Genomic DNA, 11,451 nt, shown 5'->3' with positions numbered 1-11,451 from the left:
TGCTTTCTCAACCATGCCAATGTGATCGTGGAATCTGTCCAGCAGATTATTCTGTCGACCTTCAATGAAAGTGACTTCTCCACGTGCACAATAAGCTCGGCGAGCAGCACGGCGTCGTTCAATTCCAGTACAGGAATTGACTGCGTTTTAATTGGAGCCACTCGCGTTTTTGCCATTATCAATGTCGAGGAGGTGACATTGCTCATTGTGGTCACTCGTAAGTAAGTGACCGCTGAGTAGGCTGCGAGCGAAGCGTCACAAAATCCATGAATTTTCACGGAAATTGTGTCGGCTCCATAATTAATCGCCGCCTGGCGGGAGGAGGCTCCCCTCAGGGCCCCCCTCCCAGCCTGGGTCATCCGCCGCGCAAAGGCCGCCGCATGCGGCGCCTGGCGCCCGGGCGACGCCCTCGCGCCACCATACGAGCGCGAGCCTCAGCGCGCCGCTGAAGCTCGCGCTCCCTTCCCGCGGCCACCTTTTGCAGCATTACGGTCTCGCAGAAGGAGGCCACGGCCCTCCACTTCCTTTCGCTGCCGAGCATGGCGCGCACCACACCCGGCAGCGAGACATCCCGCCCTATGACGCCGACCAGGACACGTCGTTCCCCCTCCCAAGCTGGGCATACCTGGAGGGTATGATCAGCCGTGTCCTGCTCGGCGTCACAATGGCAGCAACGCGCCGTCGGCTCCTTCCCTATCCGGCACAGGTATCTTCCGAAGCTACCATGCCCGGAAAATACCTGTGCCATCCGGTAAGTAAGGCTTCCATGGCCTCTGTCCAGCCACTCACACAGGAGTGGCCGAACAGCCCCGACTGTCCGGTGCCCCGCAGTTGGCAGGGCCAACCGCTCCTGCCACGCGAGCACCACGAACTGCCGGGCCTGGCGCTTCAAATCGCCCCAAGCAGGTTCCTGCTCTCCCGGGACCGCCCCCACTCCCGCGCGACGGTCGACACGATGACGATACATCATCGCGTGCGACCGCGCGAGGAGATCCATGGGCAGCATCCCCGCAAGAACCGTTACCGCCTCATGCGACACGGTCCGGTAGCCGCCGACGACCCTCAGCGCCATCCGCCTCTGCACCCGACGCAGCATTGTCATGCTGCGCCGGGAGGCCGCCAGGTCGTCCGCCCAGACGGGGGCCCCGTATAGGGCCACCGACTGAACCATTGCCACATAGAGGCGGCGAACTCGTCCCGCCGGGCCCCCCAGGTTGGGGAGGATCCGGCCTAAAGCCGAGGCCATCCACTCCAACCGGGGAACCAGGCAGCGGAAATGCTCCTCGAAGCGCCAGTGGCTATCGAGGATCAGCCCCAGGTACCTCATCCGGGGCTTCACCTCGATATCAGCCCCACCCACCCGGATCAGAGGGGGTGGCGGATCCTGCCGAGGTGAGTGGAACGCTATCACCTCGGTCTTATGGACCGCCACCGTCATCCCCATCCCCCTGATCCGGTCGACGACGCGTTGCGCCCCCTCCTCGGCGAGGCGCTTGGCCCTCCCCCACTGAGCCCCGACGGCCAGCACCAGTGTGTCATCTGCGTAACACACGGCACTGACGCCGTCGGGGAGGTCGGCCTGCAACACCGCGTCGTACGCGATGTTCCACAGGAGTGGCCCGAGGACCGACCCCTGCGGAACCCCGCAGTAGACCTCCCTCCGCATATCACCATCCCGGCCCGGATACTCGATCCACCTGCCGTGGAGATAATCCCCGACGACTGCCCTGAGACATGTAGTGTGTAGCCGTTATTCTGTCCAAGCGCGATTGCCACTTGGGGACTATGCTGTACCTCAGACCGAAGGTCTATACCAGCAACTACATTTTGCCTGATGTTCGGGCATCTACTTTTCACGCGTCGTTATGCGTTTTGGAGGTTAACGACGTCGAAACCTGCTGCCACCTCGAGTCCAACCCAATCCAGGAACGCTTGCCGAAGCAAGCGGGGCTTGTATCCCGGCCCGAGGAGGTCATTGCCGAAGCACATGACCTAGCATCCGTTCGAGTACATTTTCAAGCATGGTTCTTAAAGAGAATCCGCAGACTTCTCTCGTTCTGTTACGTAGCGTAATGCGTTCAATGGCGATTTTGGTTTCGCCCTGCTTTCGTAAGTAGTACCGAGCGCGTATATGTCTGGAACTCCCTGTATAGGTCTTGTGTTACAAGATCGGCTACGGTCACCGGCCACGGATGGCCAGTTTCTTCAGCCGCATGTCTCAGGAGTTCTCGCGCGTCTCGGTACCTCCGGCACTCGAATAGGACGTGGTTTGGTGTTTCCACTTGGCCACAGTCGCAATTCTCGTGCGGTACTAAAGCAAATTCCTTGAGCTTGGCTCGGAAATCTCCGTGCCCGCTTAGAAATTGTACCACGTAGTGATCCAAGATCACCCAGCTTGCATTGAGACGGTCAGATACATCAGAGAAGTAGCGGCAGGTGACCCTACCTTTCTCCAATGACGACCATCTCGTTTGCCACATATTGAGAAGTTCCGCTCGCACCAAGGCTTTCGCCTGAGCAGCGGTTACTTCTCCAGCCGCCAAATCGGCTCGACTTATTCGACAATTTCCGACTTCGATATTGATTCGTCTTCTAATCTGGTAAGCACACGCGCGCTCCACTAACACCAAGTCTATCGGCATCGTCCCGGCGATCACAGTGATCGCGTTGGTAGATACCGTGCGATAGGCCTTGGTGACGGCGAGCAAAACATGTCTCTGCGCCCTGGCAAGTTTAGTTCTTGTCACAGAGGTGAGCATGTCTACCCATCCGGCGGCGGCGTATGTCGTGATCGGGACAAAGAGACCTTTGTACAAAGTACGCATGGTTCTATGTCCCAATCCCCAGTTTGATCGAGCAAGTCTTGCTAGCGTATAAAACGTTCGCATGACTTTGGCATTCAAGTATTCGACGTGGGATCTTACTCCCATTTGCGCATCGATGTGAACACCCAAGTACCTTATGGTTTGCTTGAGTGCCACACTTCTCCTGTTTATCTTTATCACAGGAGGTCGTTCTCTATCCAGATTTCCTTTCAAGAGAGTCATCTCGGTCTTAGTCGTGGATAGTGTAAGTTTCTGCGTGGCGCACCACTCAGAAATTGTATCCGCGACTCTTTGCCCTCTTTGCTGCAACTGATTCCTCGAGTTTCCGTAGAATACCACGAGTAAGTCGTCAGCGTAGGCTATTGGCTCGCAAGCCAGGTGTTCGTTTGATAGGAGCTGCAGAACTTCGTCAAAGACTAGGTTCCAGCAGCTCGGACCGAGTATCGACCCCTGTGGGCAGCCCTTGGTGACTTGCTTACGCACATTACCGTGTTTGGAAACTATTGTAACCGTACGGTCAGCGAAGTAGTCGACCATGAGTCGATAAAGATTTCGGGGACATCCCCGGCGTTTCAGCTTCTGAAGTATGCTTGGCCACCAAACATTATCAAAAGCTCCGGCGATGTCGAAGGAGAGACCCATCACATATCGTTCCTCTCGCTGGGATATCAATTCCCTGAGCTTCACCACGGCGTCTTCCGTGGATCGTCCAGGCCTGAATCCATATTGCCGATCGGAACTATGTTCTGGGTTTAGGAATATGTTACTCATTCGGTTAAGCATTAGTCTCTCCAATACTTTGCCTAGGATGGAAAGTAAGCATATCAGTCTATACGACTTGACATCCGTTGGTGGTTTATCGGGCCCTTTCAAGATTGTTCTGATCGAGCCGATTTTCCACCTAACGGGGAAGACCCCGTGCGCTAGACACCCGTTGTAAAGTCTTAGTAGAGCACTATGGATGGATCCATAAGCACATTTAACTACTTCGGCCTCTATACGGTCCAGCCCAGGGCATTTGCCTCGCTTTAAGCGCGATACTGCAGCTCCGAGCTCATTCCTCGTGAAGACTGGACAGTCATCAGTCGGCGGATCGGTTGCAGCATCAGCTCTGGTGTTTGCTTGCTCCGGCGTTTCATCCGTGGACGAGTCGTCCGGGATTAGCGCCTGTAGGAGCTGCGAGGCAGTCGTTTCCCAGTCAGTCGTATATCCTTCTGACGTTCGAATGTTTGAGACCGCAGTCTCAACACAGAGTTTCTTTTGGGCGATCTTGTAAACAAGTCCCCATGGCTCTTTATTCCCCTGCTCCGTCACAAGGTTCTGCCAGCTTTGTGCTTTCGCAGCGCGCACTGCGGCTGTGTAGGCGAGTCTAGATGTTCGATACTCAGCCTGCTTTGCCGCTCTCTCCTCCGAGTTCCTCTCGCGCTGAAAGGCTCGTCTAAGTCGATAGACTCGCGCTTTCATTCTCGTCAAATTTTCCGTCCACCATGGGACGGACTTTGAATGCCACTTCTTGGGGCGCATTGAGGCATTGCACGCATCGATGATCGATTTCTCGACCTCTTGTGCTAGATGTTCGACTTCCCTGCGGCAACCAGTGCCGAGGGGTAATTGCCTCGCGCCTTCAAGAAGAACTTGATCAAATCGCTCCCAGTTCGCATGCAACGTGCGGAATCGAGGCTGTGGGCTTCGATTCTCATTCACGTCCGTGAACTGTAAGACAAAATCAATGAGTCGGTGGTCACTGGAGGTCCAATCCTCGTGTACCGTCCAGTTTCGCACAATTGTCGCCATGTCTGGAGTCGATAATGTGACATCGATCCATGACTCACCGGCAGGGCTAGAGTATGTAGGAATACTCCCAGCCTCGTTCAAAATCGTCAAGTCGTGTAATGCGATAAACTCTTCGAGTTTCTCGCCTCGCGTGTCCGGTCGAACGCTTTCTCCCCCCCAAAGGTGGGATTTGGCATTGACGTCCGCGGCTATCACGACTCGATGGTGTTGGAGAGCATCGAGTGTCCTCTCCAAGCGTGCCAGACTTGGTTCAATGTCTTCCGAGCATTGAAAGTACTGGCTAACGAGGTAGAAACTACCGAAGGGTCCGCTAATGCAAACGCAGGAGGTGTGAGCATCACACAGCTGTGTGATTTTTACCACCGAGATGTCCGGGTTTCTGACCACTATTGCGGCCACAGCCCTTTCATTCTCGGCGATCACCTTCGCCGTGAGCCCAAAGCCTGGAATCTGTCCCTGAAATTGGTAAGGTTCCTGCATGAGCAACACGTCGATCTCCTTTGTGTGCATTAGCTCGCTCACCTCACCATGAACAATTAGCGCACGCCGCATATTATGCTGCGCGATGCGCAATTGCCTTAGAGGATTCTCCGGGTCGTTTCTATCCATAATTGGTACGAGATACTGCAAGGTCTAAAGCTGCCTTATAGGCAGGGCAGTTTTTGTCTCGCGACTTATGGTTGTGCTGCTTGCCTCTTGATTTACAGTTCGAGCAAGTCGGGGACTTACTCTTCGCCGTCGAGAGGCAATGGTATGCCCTTCTTCGGAGCAGTAACCGCAAACCTCGTTTTTTGCTTTACAATGTTTGGCCATGTGGCCAAACATTTGACACTTAAAGCAGCGTGTCACCGAAACGTAGTCCTGCACTCTGCATGACGACCACCCCAGGTACACTCTGCCCGAGCTCTTCAGCCGCTGGCGAACCTGCGGACTGACTTCCATGACCCAGATGGCAGTGTCCTTTTCCTCCGGGCCGGTTGCAAACCGGACCTTCAGGCTGGACGACACATCCCCCTGGGTCATATCGCTGAGGTTTTGCTTCCAGATACTGGAAGAAACCTCCTCTTTCCTCATCACCTTGGGAACGTCGTACACTATAAGTGTAGGGTTCCTCAAGGTCGGTAGAGTAGCTGAAAGTCCTACTTCTTTCAGCTTCGCGCAGTTGACGAAGGCCTTTAGATCCTCCTTGCGTTCGGTCTCGACGGCTATGCCACCGGAGTGGATGCGTCGGACGGACCTTACGCGGATCTTGGCTTTCGCCGGCTTTACCAGGGACAGAACAGTCTGTTTTGTGACATCACTGTTCTGTCCTTTCCCTTTCTGCGGGAAAATACGCACCACGTGTCGTGGTGGTTTAACCGCTTCCGGGAAACTCGATTGGCGTCAACCTTTACCGCTTGCGCGTAGGTTGTTGCCGCACGAACTGGTACAGGTTTCACAGTCGGACGGGTTCCCGTCGTCTGCGAAACCGTAGGGGCAACCCTCTCTGCGATCCTCTGGGAGGCTCTCACCTCTTGCCGGATCGCCGCGAGCTGTCCTTTCAGGAAAGAGTTCTGCACGAGAACCTCCTGGACTAGCTCGTAGAGAGCTGCCGCGTTGCCTACGATCAAGGCTCCGGTCTCCTCGCTGAGCCTGGATTCTTTTCCAAGACAGCTGGTCCGGATACCCTTGAACAATTTCGAGGCCTCTCCACTGATTTTGTCGAGAGGCCTGTTCGATGGACCAGGTGTCGCCTCCGCCGACACCTTTCCTGGCAACTCCTCGCCGCTTTTTCGGGCTTTTTCCGCCCTTTGCGGCTTCTCCTTCTTCACGACGGTTACCCAACCGTCGCTGTCGACTTGGCCCAATCCTCCGTCCGTGGACGTGGCGTTGCCTTCAGCTTTTTGGCCTCCGGCTTCTTCGGTGGATTTGTGCGAGGTGGTGTCCCCGGTCCGTCCTTCTTGATATCCTTGATCGGCGCAGGGGATATCGTTCCTGCCGGCTTAGATGGTGAAGCCGTCTTTCGCGTTGAGGGTCTGGTGCAGGGGGGCGTTTTAGCGCCCTTACCCGCTTCAACCGCCTTCGCTTTCTCTTTCTTCTGGAGTGGTGAGACCACCCCAGCTTTCTTACTCACCGTTGTTGTCCTACCGGGAGCAACAACAACGGCCTCCTTTCCTCCCTTTTCCCCCTTGCGGGGTACTAAGGCGTCTATTTTGGTGATTTTTATTTTGGGATCCATACTTATGTATATTCCTTTTCGTCCCGGCGTGTGTCCCGGCCTCCATGGACCCTCAAATGGAACCCGGCTCCGCCTGGGTTAGGACTTGCACCCGGGATATAGTCCGCGAACAAAGGCCGACCGGGCTTTCCCCGGACTCCTAGGTTCACTTCCTCGCCCAATAGAACCCACGGATGGTGTTCCGAGCCGATTGACTAGGCACAGGGCTGCTTTTCTCGCCTAGCCGCCTGTCTAGACGAAGCAGAGGCCAAAGGTACGTGTTGGGCAGCTACACTCCCGCAGGAGAGAGGGCCCTCAGATCCCAGGATCCTCCTTTCCGCCGACACAGGTCGCCACGCACGGCAAACACGTGGGGAACAAACCTCAAGCAGATGTTCCCTCTGCTTCGCTACGCCCGGTTTCTGCTCCCTGTTTTTGCAGGGAACCCGCTGCGTAACTAGGACATGACCTCGGGCATCATGTCCCTGTAGCATTAGCTCCAAAACGTGGGACTCGTCCTTAGCACGACTAGTAGAATTCACTTTGCCATCATCAACTATGCTCTTGACGCTTCAGCGTCCTTTTGCCATCGCCAACGACGGGAGCTGCTGTCAGCAGCGCGACGACGGTCTTACATGTATAAATACATGTTGTCTTTCGTCGTTGGCGTACCTTTCAGTGTTTTCGTCATACGCTGCATATCCTTCCTATATGCAGCGTCCGTATGGCAAGGACTCCGAGTCTGACAGAGCCGTACACCACCGGTTTACAGCTCGGAGTTGAGCTGGTCTAGGCGGAGTCTTCTAATGGCCAGGGGAGCGATCCACGTTTCGAGGCCCGTCTCCCTACCTAGGATACTAGCGTGGTTTCCCAGCCGACACCTTCAGGCAGTAAGGAGCAGCTCAGCTACTTCTACGGTGGCTTCCTTCCGTCAATCGTCTGGCATTACGACGTCTGCCACCAGATGTTTTGGTGTGCTGGGTTCTGCCAAGCCCAGCGGCGTATTGCTTTTCCCAGCGGCGTATTGCTTTTGGGGACGCATACAGACGTCGTTTTGTGTCTCATCCTGATCTTGGTTTTTTGCTGAACGTGAAAAGGGGGCATATAGCCCCCTTTTTGATTTCTGGTGTCAGAATCGCCTCCTCGGAAAGGCATTAAAGCAAAAAGGGGGCTTAAAGCCCCCTGGTATTAGTTAGGTCTTTCTTGGAGAAGCCCCAGATGTTCGAGTATGAACTTCGAAAAGTTCCTTAAAGTGAAAAAGGGGCATATAGCCCCTTTTTGTACAATATACCTTCTCCAATAAGCCTTAACGTGAAATGGGTGCTGAAGCCCCCAGGTGTTCAATATACGCTAGTCATAATGCATCCCCATCTCTCTTTGCTTTCCTGGCACCACTCCTTTCTGACATCTCTGTATTGCACAGTACAATTGACGGATCTCGTCTTGCTCGGGAAGGTGGGGTCGCTACACCCATACGGTGTGCCCCTGCACCGCCCCTGCCTAAACCAGAGCCCCGTTGGCCGGCATAAATGCCGTTTCCAGCGTCCACCGCGAGGAGGAAGGGTTGGCACATGCGATCCTGGTGCCGTATAGCAAGCTATACGCCCGGACGGCTTCTAAACGCCACTGCCCTGAGACACGGGGGTACCCGATGATATTCGAGCCCCCTCCGTATCTGCCCCCAGGGAAGGGTGTTAAACGCGTTGGCAATATCCAGCGATACCGCCAACGGCACCCCTCCCCGGGAGACGGCCGACTCCGAGAGGACCCTGACCCGACTGATCGCGTCGACCGTCGACCGGCCCCCCCGGAAACCGTACTGGCAGTCGGCCAGGCCCGGAGCACCCCGCGACAGGTGCTCGACGAGGCGGGCAGCAATCACTCGCTCGAAGAGCTTGCCCACCTCGTCGAGGAGACAGATGGGCCGGTATGCGGATGGAGACACCGCGGGCCGACCCTCCTTCCGGAGGAGGACCATCCTCGCCACCTTCCATCTGGGGGGGAATCGCCCGTCCCTCAGGCATCGGTTAAACAACCGCCTGAGGTCGGCCCCAAGGACGCCGTGGGTTAAGACCCAAACCCGGCCAGGCACACCATCCGGACCCGGGGCCGTGTTACGTGCCCCGAGCCGTCTGATTGCTGCGGCCAGCTCCCCCTGCGTGACCCCCGGCTCGGCCACCCACTCCAACGGGGCCGTCGCCTCTGTCGGAGGACGTGGTCCCATCTCCCCAATTGGGAAGAGAGTATTGACCACGCCCTCCAGCAGCCGGGGGTTAAGACCCTCGGTGACGGGGGGCGCCCACGGGCGGAGCTTGTTCAGCACCACCTTATAAGGGCGCCCCCAAGGGTCGTCATCAATGGTCTCGAGGAGCTCCTTCCATGCCCGGGTCATGGCCCGTTTGATGGCGACCTGCAGAGCCATCCGCGACATGCGGTATGCCTCATACAGGTCATCTGCCCTCGTCGCGCCACGCTATCGTCTCTCCGTAGACGACGGCGCGCGCGGACACTCGCGTCTCGCATTTCCGCGATCGCGGCCGGCCACCAGTACACCGCCCGGCGAGGTGAAGCCCGCCCGACCCGGGGCATCGCCGCGTCACATATGTTCGCGACCATCCCCCCGAGCCGGGCGACCTCCTCCTTTATACTCGGCAACTCGGCCGCCCTCTGCGGCCAAGTTGCAGCGAGGGCAGCTGCCATCAGGGCATCCTTGTCCAGGCGCCGAAGCGCCCAGCGGCGCGGTGGGTTGCCACCCGGACGGTGGTGTCGGGATGCATCCCCCGCGGCGGCAGAGACCGCCATCTGGATATACTGGTGATCCGAGAGTGTCTCTGCCCCCGCGACCACGTGCCATCCCGACACCATGCGCACGGCGTTTGGGTCGCGAATCCAACATCCACGATAGACCCCCCATATCGCCGCACACACGTGTGCTCCGACCCCCGTTTCAGTAACCGAAGGTCGAGTCCCGCCGCCCAGTCGCCCAGGATCCCGCCGCGAACGGAAGTCCTGGGGGACCCCCACGCCACCGACTTGGCGTTGAAGTCTCTCAGGACCAGCACCGGCCGGGCCGCGCAGCGCTGCACGCATGCCGCGACCTCGGCTAGGTACTGCTCGAACGCGACGTGACCGCTGCGAGGCGATATGTAGCACCCCACCACGGCGACTCCCCCCCAGTCCACGGCGACGAATGCCCGACCGCGCTCCAGCATGGAGAACGGCGGGGACCCGTCGCCACCTCCCCATACCGTCGCCACCAAGCCGTCCGCGTCGCCCACCCAATGAGGGTGATCAGGGACGCGGTACGGCTCGGCGGCAACAGCCAGGCCAACCCCCCACTCCGCGAGGACTTTTTTTTTTTTTTTTTTTTTTTTTTTTTGTCGTGGGGAAAATCTTCGAAAGACTCCCTCCCACCTCCTTGGGGAGAGGTGGGAGGGGTGTGTGGGATTCCCCGCGCCCGTACAACGACAGGCGCGGGACCTACCCACTAAAAACCCCACGGTGACCCTTCGGCACGCTTTGGGAGGATACCGGGAATCGCTCGAAGCATTCTTCCGGTATCCTCCCCGTGCCCGCGCTTTCGCGCCCATCCCCCGGGGTGACAATCGGTCCCCCCAGTAGACACACTGCCTCATAGCGGCGGGACGGGGCCACTCCATCCCGCCGCTATCCGTCCCGGGGCCGCGTTTAGTGGCGGCTGCGAGCCCCAACTCGCAACCGCCCGCGACCCCGTTTCCACCCCTCGGCGGCCGGGCGTTCATGGCCGCACCAGACCGCCGAGGGTGCCTCCCCTTGCGTCGGACCGGTAGGGGGAGGCACTTCTACCCCCAACCGGTCCGACCCGGCGCCGCCTGGCGGGAGGAGGGTCCCCTCAGGACCCCCCTCCCAGCCTAGGTCATCCGCCACGCCGAGGCGGCCGCCCGCGACGCCTCGCGACCGGGCGACGACCTCGGGCCACCGCACGAGCGCGAGCTTCAGCGCGCCGCTGAAGCTCGCGCTCCCTCCCCGCGGCCTCCTTCTGCAACATTACGTTCTCGCAGAAGGAGGCCACGGCCCTCCACTTCTCCTCGCTGCCGAGCATGGCGCGCACCACGCCCGGCAGCGAGACATCCCGCCCGACGACGCCGACCAGGACACGGCGCTCCCCCTCCCACGCGGGGCATACCTCCAGGGTATGATCCGCCGTGTCCTGCTCAGCGTCGCAGTGGCAGCAACGCGCCGTCGGCTCCTTCCCTATCCGGCACAGGTATCTTCCGAAGCTGCCATGCCCGGAAAATACCTGTGCCATCCGGTAGGTGAGGCTGCCATGGCCTCTGTCCAGCCACTCCTTCAGGAGTGGCCGAACCGCCCCGACAGTCCGGTGCCCCGCGGTTGGCAGAGCCAGCCGCTCCTGCCACGCGAGCAACACGGACTGCCGGGCCTGGCGCTTCAAATCGCCCCAAGCAGGTTCCTGCCCGCCCGGGACCGCCCCCACCCCCGCGCGACGGTCGACGCGGTGCCGGTACATCACCGCGTGCGACCGCGCGAGCAGGTCCATGGGCGGCATCCCCGCTAGAACCGTCGCCGCCTCATGTGACATGGTCCGATACCCGCGGACGACCCTGAGCGCCATGCGCCTCTGCACCCGACGCAGCA

Source organism: Colletes latitarsis, unplaced genomic scaffold, assembly GCF_051014445.1.
Source record: "Colletes latitarsis isolate SP2378_abdomen unplaced genomic scaffold, iyColLati1 scaffold0007, whole genome shotgun sequence".
In the NCBI taxonomy this organism is placed as follows: domain Eukaryota; kingdom Metazoa; phylum Arthropoda; class Insecta; order Hymenoptera; family Colletidae; genus Colletes; species Colletes latitarsis.
This window is presented reverse-complemented; position numbering follows the sequence as displayed.